The 24,157-nt window shown below is 38.8% G+C and overlaps 1 pseudogene; it reads left to right on the forward strand.

The window, feature by feature from the left end:
* The first annotated feature begins 11,439 nt into the window (after nucleotides 1-11,439).
* On the forward strand, nucleotides 11,440-23,276 carry LOC116725909 (bromodomain-containing protein 3-like; annotated as a pseudogene).
* Nucleotides 23,277-24,157: the final 881 nt, after the last annotated feature.

Below are 24,157 nucleotides of genomic sequence, written 5' to 3' on the forward strand. Positions count from 1 at the left end.
ATCCTCTTTAAGAGGTGTGATCCCTTCTAGCGCCTTTTTTATATCCTCCAGGGTCCACGTTCTATATACCAGAATCGTGGGCGCTGCTCCATCTTCTCCTGCATTCGGATTTGCTACTTGAATCATAGGATAAAGGCCAGTTGTGTGTGGCTGATTATTTGGCTCTTCTGAAGGGCAACAAGGAGGAGGGTGATTAGGCTCAGTGGGAGCTGTAGCTCCCTGCACTAAAGCTTCCCCCCAATTCTTAGACCATTTAAAGTTTACTTTTTGTGATCTAGTGATAGGTCCCTCACTACCTTTCTCTTCATATTGTGGTGGTGAAGGCAAGTCGGGGTATAGTTTTGTATTTTGTACTATTTGTTTCTCACCTTCTGTTTTGTTATTTTGATATCTGTTAACTTCAGCTACTTCCCCTCCCCCTCCTGCTGCGTGCTGCTCCGCTGCCTGCCTTTTCACACCTCTAGGCCCCGTCTCATCATCCTCCCGTCTATAAAACAGCAGGTTTTTTGATCTCTTTTCCCCCGCTTCTCTGTTTTGTGCTAATTCTAACCAAAATTTTACATCCTCATAGCCTTCTTTACGCATTTTCTTTTGGTTTGAATTTGCTTTTTGTTTTATTTTATCTTGCAGTACTGTTAGTTTTTGTGAGTTTAGACGGCCGTCAAAGTTATAGTTTGTTATCCATTTATCTAAATGTTTTATTTTATGCGGATCCCGATCTTCAACATATTTCCAGTCATTTGATTTTAAACTGGCTGTCGGCTTAGTTTTGCTGATACCCTTCCCCATTTTTTTTTTTTTTTTTTTTTTTTTTTTTATAAAAAATCTTCGTTTTTATAAAATTTGGTCCAGTTTTTCGACTCCTAGGGAATCCTAATAACTGGAGATCTTTCCAGTAGGCCAGCAATTAAAAATACCTGTAGTGGTAACCCCCGCTTCAACTCTTTCGAGTGGGAGGTTCTTACCTCTGCATCCAAGACAGGTTTGCTGGTTACAACCCTACTGCTTTATATGAGATAAAACACCAAGCGGTATTTATATCTCCAAGCACACACACAAGCACACGTTTTGTTGCGGAATTTAAGCGCCTGCTTCACCGGACTCCGCCATCCGTTCCAATTACAATTTTAGTACCTGATTGAAAGAATTTTATTGTTGATTAAATTTTTATTATTTTAATTTGACATTTCCTAATCTACGAAATTTTACAGCAGGTTTATACTAGGCTCCGTGCGCCTTTTCCACGAAATTTTTACGTAAGGACTTCGGACGCCCTTCACGGATTCAGTGACCTATTTTTACCTGTTAGAGTCTAGAATTTACAGGGTTTTCTAATTCGCGCAATGACCCTCAGTCATTCGCCACACTTTTAAACAAGAATCCACTCACCCCCGTTGTCTTTCGCTGGAGCACCGTCAACCGTCAGATCCCAGCAGGCAGGTCGAGAGCCAGCCCTTGAACAGGATCTCATAAGCTTCCACTAGGAAACTTGCCGTGCGCACGGTCTTGCACTGGAGTCGACCAGACCCGCCGGAATCCCTCCGGTGTATTGGCGACCGGCAATCGAAGGACCAAAATAATGTCAGGTCTAAATACCTATTAGAGACAATTTAAACAAACACAAGAAAGACAAAGAGAGTTAGATTCTTATATACTCGCGAGGAGAGCAGACAGAGAGATGTTTCCAGTTACAAATCTCCAAACTACTCTGGAAACATATCTCCCGCTCCCTCTATTTTATTGCTTTTCAGGGGACTCTAATACATTGGGCGCTTGCAGCTTCAAAAAGGGAGGGACAACACACAGCTGCAGCGCTAATAACTTTTACTGTTTAGACATATATTATCTACAATCTAAATCCTTCTTGTTCCAGTTGAAATACCAGACACGGCCAGTAAAACAAGTTGTATATCACACAGGAGAGCAGAGTTTATTGCTGGGCAATAAACTCTACTAGAAGAGTTGTCCCCGCTTATCTCTGGCTTTGCTGATGGCATCTCAAGGAAGTCACAGGGAGGAATCAAAGTTATTTAACACACAAAAACATTACTTAAAATAGTAGAAAAAGAGAAAAGCATATAATTAAACATTATTTAAATGTAACTTCAAGACTACATGATATAACAAATATTTGATAATTACTAAAAATACAATTTATCCAACACTTATGTTTTGCGGCGGTCTTTGACCAAGCTCAGGAACTTCTCGGCACTGATCTCATCATCAATCACAGTGTAATCGATACCCTGGTTTGGTAGCAGGATAAACATGGAGACGCCTTCCTGTTATGGCAGCTGTCTGTTTTTCATTCTTCTGATTTTCAGAGATAAAACACAGTTTCTCCTTGAAGGATTCAGATTGTCCTATTGACTATCTACTCTTATTTGTAGTTATAATCCTTCAGTAAATGTGACAAGATGAAAATAAACCAACAGTTATTGTGACAACAGTTACAGAGTCTCATAACATCTCTGCCTTCCAGCCAGAAACAAGCGATCTCCATTTACACTGGATTTATATTCCACCCTGGGGCTATTGCTGAAATCTTTAAATATTTGATTCCTGTTCTAAAAATGCTTATCAGTGTCGATTTTTAAAGGTCAAACACCAAATGTACCTTAATATGCATTACAGTGGAAATGGTGTTAGCACAACCGCAGAAGCTAACATCTACAGCCTTACTTATCTCAGCTCTGGTTGGCTCAACCAATCAGCGACAAGGAAAATGAAAGGCGCTCCTGGATTGGCTAAAAGTATGTCAACTGTCATTACTTTTAGCCAAACTAGCCAAAGACTTCCCAGGCTGCATTTTATTTAGAAAATCTTAGACGTGAATTCTGAAATCTGCAAATATTGAACTACAAACGGGGGCGTCCACTGTACTTGGTTTTATTATACAACCGTACATCTTTGAAAAGCATTAGTGGAGCCTCCTGCACAACTAACAAGGATGCAGCAAGTGTTTTCTGAATAGTATGCCAACAACAAAACATTTGTCTTTTCCAGCAGCCATTGTACAGCACACACAACAGTAAAACCAGCTGACCAAATGTGCTGGAGCTCAGCTTGGGTTCCTGGGTAAAAGGTGGACCTCTGCTGGGATTGCTGGGTAACAAGCTGGGGTTGCTAGGTGACAGGCAACTCCATCACCTAGCTGCTGATTAGTGATGTTACAGTCCAGATGTTTTTGAAACTAAAAATTGTACTCAATTAAAAGTAAAAAGTAGCTGTCCAAGACATTACTAAAGTAATAGTAACATTTTATTTGGTAAAAGTCTACTCAAGTACTGAGTAACTAATCAAATTATCAATAATTTCATATTTAAAAATTACATAATCAGACGAACCAAAATATAAAGTTATGTGGAAATTTTGGTATTTTAATTGGATTATTCTTCAACTTCACATTTAGAAAATATAAATAAAGGGATATGTTTGAGCTACACTGCAAAAACAAAAAAATCTTACCAAGTATTTTTGGTAAACTTCCTATCACAAATATTAGTCCACTTGAAATAAAAATTAATGAACTACAACAGCATTTAATTTCCCTGTGGGATTAATAAAGTATTTTTGAATAAGATAAAACCACAAGTAACTTCATCAAGATATGAGCTTGTTTTAAGTCCATATTTCCTTAATATTGATGGAAAAGTACTCGCTCCATTGGTAGATTAAATTAATCTATAACAAGACATTTAGTCCCATATCATACGTGAAATAATCTGCCAGTGGAACAAGTACTTCATCAATATTAAGGAAATATTTACTCGTGAAGCTGAGGCTCCGCTTGCGCAAAATCTCTGCTGAAGTACGAGAGGAAGACAAACTCTGCAACAAAACCTCTTCTGCGCTGGAGTATCTCCTCCGATACAAACACTTCTCCTTCATCCTGGAGGCCCTGAAGAACCTCGGTAAGACCAGGACTGGATTGTTTTCGCTCGCTGCTGTCGGCTGAGTGGTGATGGAAACGTTTTTTATGCAGAGGCCGCCACCAGGCTGTCGCCAGAGTGCTGCGAGCGGCTGGTGGGAAGCGACGCCACCGGTGTCATCTTCACGCTGATACGCAGCTGCAACCGGAGCGGACCCTGCATGGAGGTCATCACCTTCTCCGTCCAGATCCTCCTCAACCTCTCCAAGGTACAACTGACGTCTCCGGTTCATAACATCGATGCTTTTCTATGAATACTATGATACAAATCTTCTTTTTCATTTAGAGATCGTTTCTGGACACCTGCCTACTTGTGCAGCAGGGTGGTGAGAGAGGGTAAAAAATAAAATAAAATCAGCATCCTTCCTCCTCTCACTTTTTCAAACACACGAAGCCAACAAAAAAAAAATCCAAAGTTAACACTGACCTCCTCCAGCTGGCTCTCTCCAAGAGTTGGACGGTGTCGAGCAAATCAGTCTTCAGTGTTCTCCCTTTGATTTCAGACACCTATAAACAGTAAGAAAAATGGAAGGATTTTTATCACCATACAGCACTAGTGTGGTTGTAAAAATCAGTATTGTGTGGTAAATCATTGCCATCCACACATATGAGCACCATTAAGACTGGTACCTCTCCTTCTAATTCTTTTTTTTTTTTGAAGCACTCCATGTGCTCTTTGATCAATCAAAACATCTTCACTTGTTTTCAAACTTTCACCACCTGCATATGGGGCACATTAATAACCAGAGAGTTTAGGTCATAGTTAATAAAAGACGCTGATTGATAACAGGTACCTGCTTGTAAGCCGCTGATCCCGTTGTTATTGTCGGCTCTCCTCCTGACAAAGTCAACTCTGGAGCCAAATATGTGCATAACTTTCAGATTCCTGAAAAAAAAAAAAAGATTTAAGGTCTAATAACCAGGAGCAATCCACTGCACTACCTCAACATTTCCCCATCGACATCCTGATGTTTTCACATAAGCATGACACAGTGCCTTGAGAATGCATTCACTGTCTTGACCTTGTTCACTTTTTGTTACATTAGAGCCTCACTGAAATTTGTTGAGAGTTTATTTCGCAGAACAATACAAGGTAAATGCATAACAGCGACGCAGAGGGAAGATGATGCAGGGTTCAATTGATTTTTTTTGAAGAATTCTTTCAATAAATTCTAAGTTTTCTGTTTTATTATTACTTATTTACTTTTTTAAGGTGCTGTGTATTTAAGTGTTCTCCTTTTATGTTTTTGTTTGACGTGCTTAATGTCCTGCTAATACTTTTGCTTGATTCCTGTAAAGTGTGAGTGTTTAGAAAATTGTTATGCAAGTACAAAGTGTTTACTATTAAACACTATTAATGTATTTACTATTATAAATTCACATTTCACAAGTTGTATTTTTCCAGTTTGCTCTAACTCACTTATCTAAAACCCCCCTCCAAAAAAATTGCCTTCAAAAAACACCCAAGCAGGAATTAGACTCTCCCTAATTCAGTAATCAGTAACCTAAGCCAGTAATCTAAAAAATTCTTTCTATCTTTATCTATTTGGCTCTGAGCCTCTTTTCATCCTGATTCTTTCTGGTCTCCAGTGTACAGTGTGTGCGCCTTTATAGGTTCCTGCGGGTGAAACAACCCCTGGTAAACAGTTCCACCTCTGAGGATTACAATTTGCTCTGTACAGCATGTGTATTGTGTATTGTATAACCTTCCACAAGTCATCACAGTTTCACAGTTTTCAAAAAGACACTCCTTTGCAAAGTGACTGCAAAGTACCCACTGTGAAACTGATTTAGACCAGTAATTTTTGTCTTAGATTCAACACTGTGTCGTGTATTTATAATCAAGCTGCTTTAAAGAAAACAAGAACACAATCAAATGAAACAATATTGGGCAATTTAGAATAACTGACAGTTGTTCATGTTTCCAGGCCATGTCTACTTGTTTACAGAGGAGTAATAGTTCATCCATTTTTAAAATAGCCAGTGCTACCCCTCACTCCTGGAACATCAGGGGGCTGAGCCTTCCTTTATGACCTCCTCCCATCTGAACAAGCTTCCTGTTATTGTCAGCCAAGCACCCACACACACACACACACACACACACACACCCCCACACGCACACACACACACCCACCAACACACACACAAATGTGGCCATATGTGCTGCCAGGATTCCCAAATCTGTTCTGCGTGCCACTGTTACACTTTCCCTTTCCGAACAGCCCCAAATCTGGTCCTGGTTTGCAAGAGTTTAAAAAAAAGACAATGCTTTAAAGTTAAATGTATCCATCTCCCACTATGTGTCATTGCTGTTTCTATCTACCCAAATTTTGAGTTGTCATGAATTTTTGCAATATAATGGAGAGCCAACACGTCATTTTATAAAGAAAAGTTTTCAAATAGCAAATATTTGTGTTATGAATTGACAGTGGAAAAGATGGTGTCCACATGACATCCAACTGCACAGAGTCATATCTAATTACATACTTTTGCTTCTGGCTCCATCTTGTGGTCAAAAAATAGAAACGATCAATGCCTTCAGGGTGTTTTTGGATCATTATGCAGCAGCAATATAAAAAAGTGTGCTATTGTCCTACACAAATTATGTTATAAATTACACAATTCACCAACGTAAACATGCAAAAATACATGTTTTGCAAAACTGGAGAATATGGCTGGATTTTTCAGACTGTCTGATTCTGTTTTGCTTCATGCAGTTTAAAAAAAAAAGAATCAATGACTTTCAAAAAATTCAGAATAAAATCTGCATAGCTCATGATTAAATAGCTTGCATAGCAACCTATATGGGCAATAAGTTGAAGTTGATTGTACACCTTTATCAGTTTTTTGTGACTTAGGTGGAATTTCTGGCTCCAGATGAGGAAAACCACCACCAGTTTGGAGAAGCTCTAATCCAATCATTCAGCTATCCTAATTTAGTCCTTGTAAAACTTGCGCAAATTGTTATACTTGCCCATTTTTCTGAATAGTTGCTTGGTGCCTTATATTAACAAACAGGTGTCATCGTCAAACATATATTTTTTTGTGTGTGTGTGTCATTGGCATCATTCTTTCAAGCGATGATAATTGCAGCAGATTTCAATGAATGTGCATCCACAACAAGCAGAGGTTCATATGATTGTCAGGGCTTCGCTGTCCTGCATGTTCTTTATTTAGTTAGTCATTTATTTTTTTGTTCTCTTGGTGGGCAGGGTTTACCTGCTGCGCAACCTGCTGGTTTGGATGAGTGGGTAATTAACACGGTTCTCCATCGCAGTGTTTCTCAATTCCGGTCCTCAGGCCCCCCTGCCCTACATGTTTTAGGTGTTTCCCTTCTGCTACACACCTGGATTGAATCTATGGGTGATCAACAGGTTTCTGCAGCACTTGATGGTCATGCAATCATTTGAATCAGCTGTTCTGTAATAGAGGCACATCTAAAACATGGAGAGCAGGGCGGCCTGAGGACTGGAATTGAGAAGCACTGATAATGGCATGTTGAGAAGGTAATGCAATCATTTGAATCAGCTGCTTGGGAGCAGGGAAGCATTTAACTTAGCGTGTAGGACAGTAGGCCTGAGGACCAGCTTCAGGAATCACTACTGCTCTCCAGCTTTGTATATAACTAAATAAACCTTTATTTGGAATGACAAAGGTTCACAATAATCCAGTTTTATTATGATATTAGTTGCTTAAAGGACTTAATTTTACTTATGGATAATTGGCATTATTTAATAACACTTGGTTGTGAACTTGACTTTTAGGGTGCAAATGTAAATTGAAATATAGAAGTTAACATATATACCCTTTCTGAATAGCTACCTAGTTTCCCCTCTCACATATGGGCTTCAAAAGCTTAGAAACAGTTTTCTGTGTCAGAATCAATTGATCTGCGATCGATTTACTGGTGTTTTGAAAGGAACCCAAAGTCTGCACTTAGCAGGATTGCTTAAACCTGGCTTGATTAGGATGTTCCTCTGTAGCTTGGTAGGACATTCATGAACGCGATTAAACCAGCCTGTTCTGGACGACTTGCTCAAACTCAGATTTCTTATTTTATCCTGGATGAGTTTACTTTTATAAAACAGCCTCTAGGATTAATAATAAAAATGCTTTCCAATCCGAATTACATGCGGAATTAAACTTTGAATGGAAACCGCAAGACTATGTCTTCAGTTCTTGCACAGGATACTTTTTCTTTTCAAATAAATTTCACATGCTGTCGTAAAATAAATTAATGACTCAAACTTGGACATGTAAAACATGGTCAATTCACACGCGACTGTTCAGTTCACAGGAAGCAATCCTCTGTCCACTTCCAGTGCACTTGGTAAAAGTCATTTGTCCCCATATCGTTCGCAATCTAGACTATTTTAAGTAATGAAGATTCTAATGCCGGCTGAAGGGTTGATTGTATACCTTTCACTGCAAATGATTAATTTATGTGGCTATTGGTGACCTACGAGTCAATACTCCTTATAGAAAGGGCATGAAACAGGGGCAGCTAATGCTAATGTGGGGCTAATTTGTCATTACAAATATGGTGTGTAGATTTCACATTTTATATCTTAGAGATTTTTTTTTCCTGTTTTGCTGATGCTACCTTGCCTACCAGCTTTCTCATGCGCGAGTTATTTCGGGTTAAGGACCTCCCGCTAAGCTAACTGAGCAGCTCAGCATTTAAACGCACCGTGCTTCTGTTTAAGTGAACTTCAGCGCTCATTATGTCCAGCTGTTCAGAGTCAGAAGTCTCCTGTAGTGACAGGAAGTTGCCATTTTGTTATCTCCTCCTAAAAATTACTATTAATTTATTTTTTTCCTAATTTTCTTAAACTCATTATTATAGCTAGCACGACCATGGCGCGTGCTACCTATGAGGCAAGACCAATCAGTTGTAGAGGCTGTAGAGGGCTATAAATGTGAGATGGTTGCTATAGAGACGCCTGTGACTGAGGAGCTGAAGTCAGGAGACCGGACAGATTGCGGAGGTTATTTAGGTATGTAGCATGCTAATGGAAGACTAAATTGAATTTTTTATGTGCGAAAACGCCTATTTGTATGGCGTTTATTATTTCTTCGACAAGAAAAAGAAACTATGTGCAAGCGAGTTGTTTAAAATAAACTTTTAGTTAAACTGGCCTTTGTAGGGAAGTGAGGACGCTAGCAAAACGTTAGCGATGCTAGATGTTGGCGTGAACAAGTCTCGGTAAAACTGTCCTTTTCTTCGTTGCAATTACTCTAAAAGGCAAAATAATGTCATGAAGGGGTTTTAAGCCAATACGTTGCCCTTGCTTTAGACGTTGAAAGGGTTCTTAAATCAAAGTCACGCTGGAGGTGTTAGTAGAAAATGTACTGTTGAGTTATTTCCAGAAATCGAACTGTAATCATGTTCACGGCCCTGGCTACTAACGTTAGTTGCAACTCTAGCTGGCGGTAACTCGGAGAAGCGAGTTGACCTGGAGCCAACAGGTGGAAATGTTCAGAGAACTTGGTAGCGGTGTAACATCCTCCATTTTGTACCGTCTAACACGGTATGCATACAAACACCGTAAGGTTGTACTCACTTGCTAAATAAAGGTAACATCCCCCAAATTGTTTGCAGTTATTGGTTCTATAGCTGCCCCTTGTTTGTTTTTTTTGCCCAGAAGAAATTATTATTATTGTTCTGAGTTTAAGAACTTGAGAAACTAATCAATATTTTTATTATATTCTTGCTCTATGTCTAAAGAATGAATATGTTAGAAGGGTACCCCAATCGGCGAATAAAAGTTTATAGTAGCAAAACATGAAATTGACGCAAGTGTTTCACTTTTTGAAATGAGAAAACGTATAGAGTTTTCTTTCATAATATTCAAATTTATTTGGGATGACGTTGTGCACAGTTTAATGACTTCGGGTGGGTATTATTTTCTGTGATGCGTGCTCTGCATGTTTGCCGACGGGGTCTTTCACTGAACAAGCTCCTGTGATTGGCCACTAGAAGGTGGAAATATATTTTTCAGTATTGTCCTTCACTTGAACAGAATCATCTCTGAAAGCAGAAGTCCTTCCTCTTATAATGTGTTATCTTCACCTTTAAGTGTGTTGTCCAGGCCCAGTTTTCACCTCATTCTTTAATCATTTGTTCTTGCTTTCATTTCATGTAAACCTTAGATTTTGAATTATCAGGAATAAAAATATTATTCTAACTTGACTTACTGAAAGTGTAGTGTCTTAATTGGAGACATTAACTTATATTTTTTTGACCTGCAAATTACTTACCATGAAGAACATTAAAACTTTTCATATGTTCAAAATAGCCTGTTTTTATGCACAATTAAACCATGCATTTTGTAAATTTTTGTATTGCTTAACTTGGTAACCCTTTTTTCAGTTTGTGCTATTTTTTTAAATTGCTTTCTTTGCATAGCAACTTTTTAGTCAGCTTCTGGAAATGAGGTCAGTGTAGCAGCCGGACTATCACATTAGATTACTAAATAATACTTTCACCTGATGAACACCGAAAAATACGAAACTATTGAACAATTCTGAGCGCACAGAATTGTGCATCTTCATGGTTTCATAGCACAGCGACACAATCTATATTTGTGCTGCTGTAGCCCTTATATGTTGCTGAGTTCCTTTTACAGAAATCACTTTTACCAGCTGAGCTGTTTGAAATCTTGGTTTAGTTGTAATCAATATTGGATTAGCCATTTAATCTTAATAGGTTAGGTATCATTATACTAGCTGCATGTTGCGGATATCGTTTACATTGGTAAGATCTCATTGACAATTTGTGTTTTTGATGTTTTTAATTACTCATGAAACATGGATGTAAACATGACTTTTTGGTATAAAGTGAGCCATCTACTTTATACCAACCGCCTACATTATTTTATATTCAGATATGTACAGTAGGTGGCGCCATCAGGTTTCAGTGAATAAATCATGTGTTCTTTTCTATTTCTGAGCTGCGTCCTTAACATTTCAGAATGCAGGTTATTTATTTTCATACTGATATATAATAACCCTCTATCCTGGCCTATTTCATAGATGTGTGACTATTATTTAATAGAAATGCATGCAATTTTAATTGAGTTCTCGTAAGAAACAGTTGCTACTTAAAACCAGCATTATGGTAGTTTTCTTTAAGTTCTGGTTTTCTCTGTGACTAATGATCCACAAAATTTTTTAACTATAGCTATATAGGTTAAAAAGTTTTTCTTAAATATTTAATTCATTATCATTCTTGTTTATGTTTCATTTTTTGTTTGTTTTAAGAAATGTTGAATGTATTGGTGTTCCTCTTTAGGGTGTTTTGACCTGTTTTGTTTTTTTTGGGGGGGGGGGGTTAATGAAAAATTTAGAAAATGCCAGTTTCTGGTGTGTGTTCACTTTCATATTTTACTTGTGACTGACGCAGTGACCACTAGGTTTGTTTCTTCATCAGGAAGGTGTGTGATGAGCGCTCCGTTGTAGCAGAGCGTTCTCCAGGCTCCCTCGTCCCATCGATGCTTTTAAACAGGATGACTGATGTGAAAGCCTGCCCCTCCGTGAGCGGGAACCCGCCTCCACCAGAGGTCGTAAATCCCAGGAGGCCCGGGCGCCTGACCAATCAGCTGCTGTATCTGGAGAAGGTGGTGATGAAAGCGCTCTGGAAACATCAGTATTCATGGCCGTTTCGCGAGCCCGTCGATGCTGTAACGCTGTGTCTTCCAGTAAGTGCTTCAATTGTCAGTCGGTGTTTGACTGATGCAGCAGAATTCAAACTCATTAAACTTTTCATATATTTTCTTTTTTTTTACAAGCACAAACTTTATTTTAGAATTTGTCATGGATGAACACAATATTTATAAAGTATGGGGAAATTGACCAAAAAGAATAAATCTGTGAATTAAGGTGTACATGTGCATTCAGGTTCTTTTAAATTGATCCATTTGAAGAAAGTCCAATGGAACAAAGTCTCTTCAGGAGTGAATGAATCAGTAAATAGATTTTAGCTTGTGTGTAATTTAATCTCACTGCACCTGTTCATGTAAGCGCAAATTCATAATCTGCTTTAGGTCTGGACTTTAACTTCCCCATTCACAGGTGTGCTGTGACCAAAACATTTCTTTCTACAAGGTGAAGCTTGTTTTTTACTGCCTATGACAAGTTTTCTTCCAAGACTGTTCTATGCTTTAATCAGTCAAGTTTATTTTTTACAACACATTTTAGCAACAAGGCAGGTCAAAGCGCTTCACATCATAAAATCATACAATAACAGATTGTGAAAGCAGTTATATACATTACATTACATTGATGTGTATTGATGTATGTAATCAATACACATCAAATATGTTAGTCAATGTTCCAGTGGCACCTGTCTGTGGAGTCAAAAGCAACTCTAGACAGACTGGTTTTTAGTCAAGACTTAAAGGAACTCAGTGTTTCAGCTGTTTTGCAGTTTTCTGGACGTTTGTTCCAGATTTGTGGTGCATAGAAGCTGAATGCTGCTTCTCCATGATTGGTTCTGCTTCTGATGCGTAGCAGAACCGGATTTTGCTGGGACATTAGTCACCTGAAGAAAAATACTGGAAATGTTATTCAGATGATGGAAGGCCGACTTTGTAACTGTCTTTATATGACTATGGAGGTTTTTACTTAAGGAATTTTGTTTTAAGGGTGTCAGAGTAAAGAGAGCCAGACGTAAATGTATGTCTCACTTTCCAAATGTTTTTTAGTTTTTTTTAGTTTTTTTTATTGTAGTAAAAAAAAAAAAAACAATAATTAAAAGCAAATGTTATTGTTTTGTTTAGTTTAACTTCAATTCTGTGCTACTTGTGTTGGTCTGTCACCCAAAATCTCCATGAAGTCCAGTCAGTATTCTGGTTGTCTTGTGACATCGGGGGGTTTGAATGGCTTTGCAAGGTACTGTAATCCACTTGTTGTCTTCGATTAAAAAACAAAACGTTATTCAATTGTGGGCTTTTTTTATGTATGTTTTTAGGATTATTATAAAATTATTACATATCCTATGGATCTGAGCACCATCAAGAAGCGACTAGAGAACCGGTATTACTGGGAAGCAAGTGAGTGTGTAAAAGACTTCAACTCCATGTTCACCAACTGCTACATGTACAACAAGGTGAGAACACGATGGAATGCAACACACTGCTATGTTTGTTTTCCTGCGCCTTAGCTGAATTTAACATGTCTGTTCTGACTGGAATCAATATTGCTCTTTTGGAGTTGGCCAGCTAGATGGAGATTAATGGAATGATAAGGCCTTCCAGCCTCAAAGACTTCAATAAAATGAATTGCTCATTATCTGCTGTACAAAGTATTTAATTAGCTGTAATGCAGATAAAGGCTTTCCCTCTGCTTGCTTAGAAAGTGATAAATGATTTTCAACATGCAGGAGATGGAGGTTGGTCTGCTATTAAAGTTGTCTTCATTCATTTCAGATGTCTTCACATCTTCAGAAATGGCACTCCAGGGACATTTAGCCTCCCGGGAGATGCCTGTCATTTCCTGTCAGAAACCATTCTTTTTTTCTTTTTGGTTATCTTTAAATCTAAAGTAGTTTCTTGCTCAACTGCATGTAAACAAATGTAGTCTGCTGTTCACTTGATGTTTGATTGTTTAAATAGACATGCTGTAGCTCTACAGCTAAAGTCAGTAACCCTTTCTCCTTGTTTCTTTTCTTCCACAGCCTGGAGATGATATTGTTTTTATGGCCCAAACCTTGGAAAAGGCCTTTTTGCAGAAATTGTCACAAATGCAAAAGGAGGAGGTGGTCACTACAGTCTCTGCGCTTGAACCACTGAAAATGAAGAAAAACAATACAGGTGACTCAGAAATTGGATATTTCATGTGGATTTCGTTTTTTTTTTTTTTTTTAGTTTGCACATTTATACAAAACAAAAAAAACAATGTTGCAACCAATGATTATCTATCAATTATTCTGATTAATCAGATAAAAGAAATTGCCAAATGTTGCAGATTTTTCATTGAAGTTTTTTTATACTGTACTAGAAATGCATTTAAAGATAAAAACAAATAATTAAATTCCTTTTTTAAATGAAATACTTTATTGCCTAACATTGCCTATTGCAGTAAAAGCACTCCTTTAGTGAACACTTGATCATTTGTACCAAAGGACACATCCGCAGCTTAAAAAAGAAGGAAGGCGCTGTGGAGAATTTATCCATTCTCCATGCTAAGTTCTTGATGCATGAGGTTGAAGAAGAGTCAGTGAGTTGAATTCATAAATTCCATTTATTCATACCAAAATATGGCTGGTCCATTTCTCTTGCTACCTTTAGGAGTTAGCGGGACAAAATGGCATCAAACAAAAGTTTTCCATTCTCTTTGTTAGCCTCTATCTAAGCTATGCCCTAAAGAGGGCGTTCCCTAGTGTGTCATATCCTTTAACCCTGGCTTTGAGGGCGTTTCCTAACAGGTCATTTCCTTTAGCTTTAGCTTTGCAACTAGCTAAAAGAGATATAAGGAAAACACAGAATTATTTATTCTCAACAGCGCACACGAGCATGATTGACGGCACTAAGACCCTCCTCCTGGCTCTGATTAGTTGTTTTGCAATGGGAGAAGGCAGAGGAGCTCCACTTTTTTTTTTCACAGATCATTGTGTTGTTACTGTCATAACATAGTGACACTTTAAACAAATGTGTAACAAAGTATTTTTTAATAAAAGTTGCAGCTTTAGATTTGTTTTTATTTTTTTTTAACTTCAAACTCAAGTTTTAGTTTTGTTAGTATAGGTTTAGTTTGAACTGAAGTTTTGTAGCTAAACCTATGCCACTTTAGGAGTCCTGGGTAGAACAGACTTAACTTGAATGCAAAATGTCTAGACTTTGATATATTTACATGTTTAATTACTACTCTCTTTTCTTTCAGAAAATTGGCGTTTTTCTTTACTCCGTATCCTGCAGTTAACGATTAACCAATTACCAAATTAGTTGATTATTTTGTCAATAGCCGAGTCATTCCGATTAATCATTTCAGGCATAAAATAAAGTACTGTTTTTATCCCATAGCAGACTCTTCCAGTAACTGCAGTGACCTGTATAACATGTAAAGTTCTTCCCAGATCATGCGAGTGTTTTTAATCCCCACCTGAAGCAGATGCAGTGAAGCAGAAGTCTGGTATATCAGACGTTTTTCTCCAGCAGATGGTGATGGTCATTCCTCCCGATGTGAGTCGGATCAACCCACCCAACCTACTCGCTGAAAAAACACACACAACAGTAAGGTTTGATTTGTTCATGTGGCTTGTATCCTGAATGTGTCTGCATGCTGCAGTGAACGACACACAGAGCTCATCTCTTTCCCCTCCCGTCTGAATATTCAGATTAAAAAAACCTTGAAGCGGAAAGCCGACTCTGCAACATCCGCCACCTCCGTCTTCACAAACAGTGAGGTCTCCCCTGATGAGGAACCTTCAGTGCCTTGCACGTTGTTCTTCAGAACAAGCAACGGACGGCCCATCAAGCCCCCGAAGAAGGACTTGCCTGCTTTTGAGGACAAGAGGGTCAGAATGCCAGAGCAGCTCAGGTACTGCAACAACATCCTGAAAGAGATGCTGTCCAAGAGGCACTACGCCTACGCCTGGCCCTTTTACACTCCGGTGGATGCAGTGGCTTTGGGGCTCCACGACTACCATGACATCATCAAGCAGCCGATGGACCTGAGCACCATCAAGGTAAAGCTACCTAGACGTCAGAATATTTGAAGCGTTCCAAAAGCCAGTCTGTTCTGACGCAAGTTTTAATCTCTAGAAAAAAATGGACCAGCAGGAGTACGGAGGCGCCAAGGAATTTGCTGCTGATGTGCGACTAATGTTCTCAAACTGCTACAGATACAATCCTCCGTCACATGATGTTGTCTACATGGCCAAAAAACTGCAGGTATGCTGCTCTTCCTGTCTAGTTTAGGGTGAGAGCAGCAGATTTAAACCCTAATTTTAGTTAGCCAGTTTGAAGGGACATAAAGACGCTTTCCAAAAGTATACAATTTAATCCCAAGAAACTTTGCTACCAAAAAGAGATGATCACACAAACACATTCCCCTTTTTGTGCAAACTTTTTTTTTTCTTATTTCAACAGGAGGTTTTTGAAGCCCGTTATATGAACATTCCCCAAAAACCAGAAGGATGCTCCATCTCTCTACAGTGTGCCGAAAGCCAGGAGTCGAACAAAGTCGGAAGTCCCTCAACCTCTGAGAGTTCTCTGAGCAACAACTCCTCTGAGTCAGAGAGGTCGTCAGATGAGGTTGCCATGCAACTGGCTCATCTGGAAGAGAAGGTTGGCATCACACAAGCACAACTGCAATATATTTTCGCCTAATTTTCCTCATTTTCTGGTTATTTCGGCAGTTGAAAGCGGTCAGCGATCAGCTGAAGCGGCTCACCAAAGAGCCTCTGAAGCCGAAGAAAAAAGAGAAGCTGAAAAAGGAAAAACGAGCCAACGAGAAGGGCCTTTCTCGACTGAAGAACATTTCTGCGAAATACAACACCATAGTGCAAATGATTTCGAAATGCAAAAGCACCTCTCTGTAAGTGTCACAAAAATGGAGTTTGGTTTTTGAACCCCTACAGCTAGTATTAGCCCAAGATAAACTGTAATTGTTTTGTTTTTTTTGTTGTCGTTTTGTTTTTTTTTTGCATTTGCAGGCATGGAGTGAAACCCCACAATCCCGGAGTCCCAGCCAAGTGCAGCGAGGTCGTTTCAGTCCCACTGAGTAACCAGGAGAAGACGCAGCTAAGGCAGACATCGACAAGCTACCCAGTAAAAAACTGATCGAGATGCTGAACCTCATCAAGAGCAGGGAGACGTGTTTGGAAACGGCTGAATCCGGGGAGGTGGAAGTGGACTTTGAAAAGCTCAAAGCTTCCACTCTCAGAGCCTTGCAGCAGTTGTTGCTGCCAGTCTCAGTAAATGCAAACAGCAGCAGAAACAGTAAGAACACCTCACCTCCTCCACTGCTCAAGCTTTACTCCTCCAGTCTTTGTTTTTCATACTGTTCTCCAGCTAAATGACTGTTTAAGGCGTTTGTGTTTTTTGCATTAGAAAAAAAGTTGTTGATCCCCAAAGGAGGACTGAAGAGTGAAAAAACAAAGGAGGGTGGAAAGAAATCAATTATGAGCAACAAAAAGAACATGTTGATGAAACAGAAACCACTGGGTAGGATTGGGTCAATACGTTTCAGGGATCTGCTTCCTAATTTGAGGCACTGAGATTTTCTGAGATATTAAAACGTTTTTTGTTGTATTGTTTTTGTGTTTAAGTTGAAGTCTCCGGCAACAGCCACCAGTCGCCTTTCAGCAAAACCAGCAGCTCCTCGTTCAGCTCCAGCAGCAGCAGTGACAGTAGCTCCAGCTCCAGTGACGGCAGTGACTCTGAATCAGGTTGGCTTCTCACTTTGTCCTCTACTTTGGGCTGGTTCACCTAAGATTCACACAACTGTTAAACAGTTTTCAGTTTGCCTACACCCACAAGAAGTTTGGAAACTCATCTTCATTCCCATTTTTTAAATTTCCTTTTTTAGTATACCTTTTTGTGAAACACTTAGATTTTTTTTACTTACCTCACACTCAAATAAGATCACATCTTCAGATAAATTTGTTCTCACCAGAAGAACATTTATTTTATCTGACATCTAATCCACATTCTCGTTTCTTTTTTTTGTTTAAAAAACAAATTAATTTAGAAGTCCATTTTACTACAATAAGTAACCCTCACATTTTATCTTTTTTATGTTATTTATTTGGTGTCACTCAGATTAAATTTCTTTCTTTAGACAGTTTTTTTTTTAGTCTATGGATGATATATTTAGTCAGCTGTAAGTTAGTGATGAACCTTTTTGTTGTTGTTGGATAGTGAAAGCATATGACTTATGAAAAGCTTTTCATTGAGGTTTTTGGTACTTGCAATAATGCAATTCTACCACCAGGTGGGAGTAATGCACATGGTTTGCCCACAGCAATTTGCAAGTTATACATTTGTGTGGAAAAGGTATTCTATGTATAATTCTCAAAGGTTTGTAATTTTTATGATAGTCACACCTCGACTGTGACGGATGGACTCAAAAGGAGAAAAGATCCAGAAAAACACATTGCATAATTAGTATTTTATTGTACAAAATAAGTACCATATTTTATAAAATAGAACATAATATACATAATGGAAACTTTTGTTTAATTCCAACTATTCCAGTGCTTCTTTACCAGATTGTCAAACCCTGCAGCAGGGATTTTGGCTCTTATCCAGAACGTTCAGGTTTCTGGACTGTTGCCTAGGCAACACAAAGTTTCAGCTCCCTCCAAAAACTTGCTGTTGGTTTCAGGTCATGGCGATACATGACCTCACCCATCCTCCCCTCAATACGGTGCAGTCCTCCTGTCCCTTCTGCAGAGAAGCACACCCCAAGCATGATGCTTCCACCACTGTGCTTCATGGTTACCATGGTTGTGTTGGTGGAGTTCATCCCACAAAGTTTTATTTTGGTCTCATCTGACCTTGTGACCTTTTCCCATGCTAGTTGGTAGGTGCATAAATAAACTCCTTAAATAATGCAATAATTATTTAAACGGCTCACAAAATAACTTTTTCTGGATTATTTTTAAATGTTTTTAGATTCTGTCTCTCACATTCTTAGTGACAGGGAACAACCTGAAAAATGACACATGCTTTCCCTACTGCAAGTCGCTCAAAAGTCTTGAACAACCGATTGTGTTTTCTGTTTAATTTGGAAAAACAAAAGCAAAGTATGGCAAAAGTTGAGTTACTCCTGTAATCCCTGAAGATTAACACTGTGATCCAATGTACTGCTGAAAACATGCAGGAATTGGTGAAGGCTAGCCAGTTTGGATCAGAAAGTTTTCCATAAAAACCTTGTCATGAATGTCATGTTAATTTGGCTTTCTTTAAGTTTATTGTGAGGCTTGTTGACTGAGCCTGGGTGAGGAGTCCAGTGTTTCTGTGGTTGCTTACACAGTAAAGGTGGGGCTCGTGTACGCTTGCCCTCACATCTATTTTTTGTATTTTTTCTGGACAAGAAATCCTGCCTGTAGCTTGTACAAAATGTTTAACCTGATTTATTCAGGTCACTGAAAGTAAGCTGTTTTATTTCCCTGTAGCGTTTGATATGTTGCAACAATAGAAGTGTAGACTTGGTTACAATCAACAAATATTAACAGAAATGCATTAGAGTTGTGTAGCTCAACCACATATCAGCTGGCTTCAGAATCCAGACTGTTTCAAAAACAGTGGTGAGCTGCTAATAGATTATACAGACTGTTCAGTATCTGAGCTGCAGAGATCTTTCAGATTAGCATGTCGTGGAATAGATCATCCGTCGTTGACGAGCATGACTGAGTGTTTATTAGCTCTTCAAGGCTGTGGCCGTCTTACTGCCAAGAGATCCGGCATTCCTTTTTGTGATTGATGGAAGAGATTGAAGTTTAAAACTTCTGCTTTACTCCTGCTCTGAGAGCACATCAGGGCTTTACGATGGCATATTGGGCCATGGTAGATTGGTAAACAAACACACACACAAAGCAGGAGTAAGTTTCCACCAAAGGTCAGTTTGTGTTATTGAAGCTTTTGAAATGTCGATCAGCTGCATAGTTTTGCTTGTCAAACGTTTATTTGTTTGACATGGTTCTGATTTTTTTTTGCCATGTCTCTTGTTAAGCAGATTTCTGATTTTTATTGGGACTTTCTGGTTGAATAAAGACAAAATATTAAGAACAAATAATCGGATGTTTAGCCTAGCAGATTGAAAAGCTTGATTTATGTGTTTCTTTTTTTTTTTTTTTTTAACAGTGCCAAAACTGAAGAAAATGTCTAAGGAGCCCTGTCAAAAAGTTCACCAAAAGGTAGAAGCACACGTTTTCCTCTTAGGATTACAACTTGCATATTGTAGTAGTGATGAATGTTTATCCTCCAATTAAAGGTGACCCACAATCTCAGCAATAAGCGGGTATCAGAGATCAGACAGTCGACGAAGGCCTCGATCAGAACCCGTCATCCCTTATACCCCATCAAGCCCACGCTTCCAGAAACTAAAAACGACCCAACACCGCAAATCCCAGGCCACTTCTACGACGAGCTGCCTCTGTCCCCGCAAGGTAAATCTGTGGCTCCCCGAGCTTTTAGGAGGAATTACCTGATTTGTCAACTCTGGCTTCAGGCCTGATCTAGCTCTTGTACGTTCAAGTAAACATTTTAGTAAAGGTGTTCGACACGCTGTAATTTATTGTTGGCAGATTTGTCTGCGCTCTTATCCCCCATGGCCTCTCCTGGAGCTCTGCCAGACTGGGCTGCTGCCAGATTTGAGGTACTCTTCACAAAATGGAAGAACTTAGCAGTGCCAGGTTCTTACAAAGCCTTTTTTTTTTAAATTTCTAAATAATTTCTGACGTTTCTGAAGTCCATTTGAACCTAGGTTCCAAGGTTGGTTCTAGGTAACTATCATTACAGTTAAAACCAGACATATACTGGTTTTACACTGAATAAAGTCTCACTGTCTGAAGTTGAATCGGGCCATACTTCTTTTGTTTTAGGTTAGAACTGCCAAAATGATTTCTGTTTGCTCAATGCCACAATACTGAGAAGATACTGTATGTCAGAGATTTATCCAGTTACAACAAATTTGTTTTTTAACCTATTAGACGTTTCCAAAGCCATGACATCATCATCATCATCATGTGATGATCCTTCATTGTTTAATGAGACAAAATCATTCTGCATGGAAACTTTTAGGTTTTTTTAAAGACATTGATAAATAAATCTGACATATTCTTTCTTTCATAATTATGACATTTAGCAAATAGGAAAAAATGTGCAATTCTGACTGACCTAAAATGAAAATTTTAGTCTTTCCTATCATTGAAATGGGGAAAAAAAATTGTCTTTATTCAGTGTATACAAACTTTTTGTTACAACTGTAAATTTTTCATTTGCATTATAATAACATGTTTGCAATGTGCTTTAACTGTGAAGAATAGAATAGTTTCTCCATAGAGCAGCCTGTGTGTTCAGCATCAGGATGTTTCTGTGTAAAACCCAAATGTCTCCTGTATCAGGGTGCAGTGCTGTCCCCTCTCACTGACAGTCCACTGCTCTTCAAGGAAGAGATGGGTGACAGTAAGTTCCTTTAAAAACACATGATCTGATGTCACTATTGTCAGTTTAGTGACATATTATATAAAACCTTCTTCTTTTTTTTTTTTTTCTTCTGGAAGTTTATTTGACGGATTTCCGGGATCCTGAAGATTTTCCTGATGGTCAGGGGAGCGAGCTACTGCTCAGCCAGACCACAAGTAAATCTACTGAAGAGGAGAAATTCCAGATTCCCAAAAAGGTTGGGAAAAACCCTAACCAGAACAGATGAAACTATCCCTAACCTACTCAGCTCCTTCAGACTAGCCAACAGCAATTAGCAAACACCTGGTGGAACTGTGCTTATGCTGAGCTCATTATATAAGATACTTTTGAGTGTAATGCTGGTTAAAAACGTTGTTAAACTCTTAATAGAGGAGCCATGTTGTGATCATTTCCTGAAATGCAAAAAAATAGCAGTGATTTTATTTTATTTTTTAAAGACCGAGGCCCTATTTCAAGGCATTAAATTAGAAAGTCACATTTGTTCTAAGTAATGTTTGATATACACAGCATTTTTTATAACAACTGAAGGTAATGTCGTTACCTGATTGTGTTGTAAAATGGCAACATGTGCCTGGGAAACATATGATGCCCCTTTGAAGCAAACTTCTGACTAATTCTGTCAATTTTCTTCGTCAGGAAATTTTCTTGAAAAATGCAGAGTCATGGGCAAAACTTGTGAGGCAGTCGGTCACTCCAGCTGCTATCAAGGCCTCTAAAGAGAGCTTCCAGATGTTCCGCAAAGCCGCCATAGAAAAGGAAGAACGGGAGAAAGCCCAAAAGAAGAAAGCATTGGATGAAAACGGAGTGATGGAGCCTGTTGAAAAGAACAGGTGTTCGCCGAAAGAACACAATCTCTGTTCCACGTTTAAGCTAATTTAGTTGTTTTTCGTGTTCCTGTGACTCAGAGTTTGTCTCCTTCAGCTTTCCAGCTTTGGGTAAAACGGAGCAACCTCGTGAGAAGATTAAAGAGGATCCAGATTTGCTGGAGAGCATCTGCCCGGAGGCCGGGTTGGAAGCTCCCAAACGAGTGGAGCAGCCGAGGTCTCAAAGTGAAGCGAAGGCCCAGATCCAGCAGTTTTCTGTGGATAAAGAGCGAGAGCTGGCCCGCAGGAAAGAGCAGGAGCGCCGCAGGAGGGAGGCTGTTAGTACACTGCTCCGTTTCTCACTCTGGAACATTTCCCTGCATCACAGGGTTTCCCCCAGTGTGTTATAAGCCTGGCAGGCCACCAGGCTTTACTTGACCAGTGCTAAACATAATTAGTTTTTTTATTTTAAGTGTTTTTTGTTGTTTGTTTTTTTTGTTCTTTTTATACACCAGTAACAGTGATCACAAAGACAGGCTAAGCTCAGTTTACAGTATTGAAATTCGTGAGCCATCGATCTCTCTGGCAGGTGCTTCCGAAGAGTTTCTTCGCCTCTATTTATCAATTTGGAGAATAACTGCACCAATGTACACATCAAATATCAAAGCTGCTAGTATCAATACTGAGACGCATATTAACGCCTCGTTCCAAACCATAATTGGTGGCATCCGTTACTTGTTTTTTTTTTTCTTGGTGCAAATGGGTTGAGAATCTGAACACACAGTGAAGTATATAATATGAGAAAATAGAAAAACAAACACATTTTGGCGCAAATGACATGCAGTTTGTATGTTATGTACATCTTATTAGTGACTAGCCGCTAGATTTCAGGGCATTTTTGTCCAATCAGTACACTGCAAGGGCAGACACAACCGGACGATCGCCGTTGTATTGAAAATCTCTGACAATACATGGAGCTGCCGTTCTGCTGCGGTCCTACTCACACCCAGTCTAACTATGAAGTTTTGACTCTACCTGTTTTCTGCTAAAGCTTCAGTGAGCTTTAGAAGACAGTTATCTATTTAAAAAGATGATGGCATTTGGTTATACGACACACAGACTAGCTTTATTTAGGCCACTGCTGTATTTCCTTTATTGTTGTTTTTATTTCCAAAATTTCCTGTCAACGTTTTGTTTTAAACTTTTTAATGATCATCTGGTGGACTGCGCCTAGCGCCGCTACCAACAGGTTTAAGCCAGTTGCTGGGGAAACCCTGCTGCAGCCGTTGACATAACTTTTTAACTGTTCTTCTCTTTATATAGATGTCTTGTATTGACATGACCATGCAGCGGGAGATCATGACCTCATTTGAACTTGGCCTGGACTGAAGAAGGAAGCTGCAAACCAAAGCTCTACCCTCAAAGATCTTCAGTTGTCATGAGGTTTAACATTGTGAGATGCTCTCTCTGGCTTGAGGCAAGAAACCTAAAGCCTGAAAGGTTAAACTATGGGAGGAGGTGTAAAAGAAAAAATGCAAATAGGTCCGACCTTCTGTTAGCATTTGATATTTGCACTAACGCACTCTTAAAATGTTTATAGTACTGTTATTATTTGAACTCACATTTACTACATTATTGTTCATCCTTTGACAGTTTACTGCATTTTGTCAGAAATGTTACGTTTTGTTAGTTCTCGGATTTAATTGATTCCTTTCAGGAGATTTACAATAATTTTTTAATTTTTTTTCGCAAATGCAGATTTGAGTGCATCATACCTTCCTGCATTACAGTAATAATATGTAGAATAATGGAATACTGTAGGGTTCAAAAGATTTCCCAGCTTAAAGATTTACTTCAGCTTTTTGCTGGGCTATTATTACAATGTTAACTATACATGCACTGTGTTGTTTGGTCATACATACAGTTGTGACTGTGCTGCAGTCGTGAACAATAGTAGCAGATCTTCCAAGATGTTTGTATATGTTTAAAAAGGTTTTCTTTTAATTAACAAAATAAAGCTATTTTTCACTAATCAGTCTACACCGACCAATGATTGAGTCTGATACCTTATTTACATTTTGCTTCCACAAAGTTCTTCTTTGACCACAAATTTACCAATCTTTCAGACATGCATTTTGAGATAACACACTGATGTTGGACAACCAGATGTGGCTCACATCTGGTTGTCAGGACTCTTTGATGGCCTTTCAATTGCTTCAAACATGCTAATCCATGTCTTTATGAACGAGTTGCTTTATAGACGTGTCAAT

This window comes from Xiphophorus hellerii, chromosome 9, assembly GCF_003331165.1.
Source record: "Xiphophorus hellerii strain 12219 chromosome 9, Xiphophorus_hellerii-4.1, whole genome shotgun sequence".
Classification (NCBI taxonomy): Eukaryota; Metazoa; Chordata; class Actinopteri; order Cyprinodontiformes; family Poeciliidae; genus Xiphophorus; species Xiphophorus hellerii.